Below are 854 nucleotides of genomic sequence, written 5' to 3' on the forward strand. Positions count from 1 at the left end.
TTGTTCTCAGTATTATCTTGATCTTTAAAGTATGTACTTTTTTGAGTATTGTTTTGATTGTCTAAGCGCTTTGTGACCCTGGTCTCGAAAAGCGCTATATAAATAAATATTACTTACTTACTTACTTACTTACATGTGTTTGGTGGGTGAACTCCTGGACAACTATCTGTGTTTTCCTGATGTTGATTTGGAGACCAATGGCGCTGTAGATGGATGCGACCACGTTTAACGCACGCTGTAGGGATTCTGGTGAGTGGGCAAGGAGAGCACAGTCATCTGCATACTGTAGCTCTAAGATGTGTTGGTTGGTGGTTTTGGTGAAGGCTTGAAGGCGCCGAATATTGAAGAGGTTGCCATCCAGTCTGTACTGTATCTGTACCCCATCTGATGGGTCCAGGAGTTTGTGAGAGAGGATGGTGACGGTGGAGAGGAAAACGTTGAAGATGGTAGGGGATAGGAGACACCCTTGCTTGACCCCCACATCCACACTGAAGAAGGGAGACTGCTGGCCAACAACACTCACACAGGCTTGCATTCCATCATGGAACTTCCGCAAGATGTTCCTGAACTTTGGTGGAACCCCCAGCTTCCCCAGCACATCCCACAGCAGTTCCCGGTTTACTGTGTCGAAGGCCTTAGACAGATCAATGAAAGCTAGGTACAGGTCCTTGCAGTGTTCTCTGCATTTTTCCTGTACCTGTCTAGCAACAAAGATCATGTCAGTGGTGCTGCGCTGTTGCCTAAAACCGCACTGGGATTTGGGCAGGATGTTATCAGTAGCATGAGATGCTAGTCGAAGGAGCATCACCCGTGCTAGCACCTTTCCGGCAACCGATAGGAGGGAAATGCCCCTG

Source organism: Callionymus lyra, chromosome 5 (assembly GCF_982586985.1).
Source record: "Callionymus lyra chromosome 5, fCalLyr1.hap1.1, whole genome shotgun sequence".
NCBI lineage: Eukaryota > Metazoa > Chordata > Actinopteri > Syngnathiformes > Callionymidae > Callionymus > Callionymus lyra.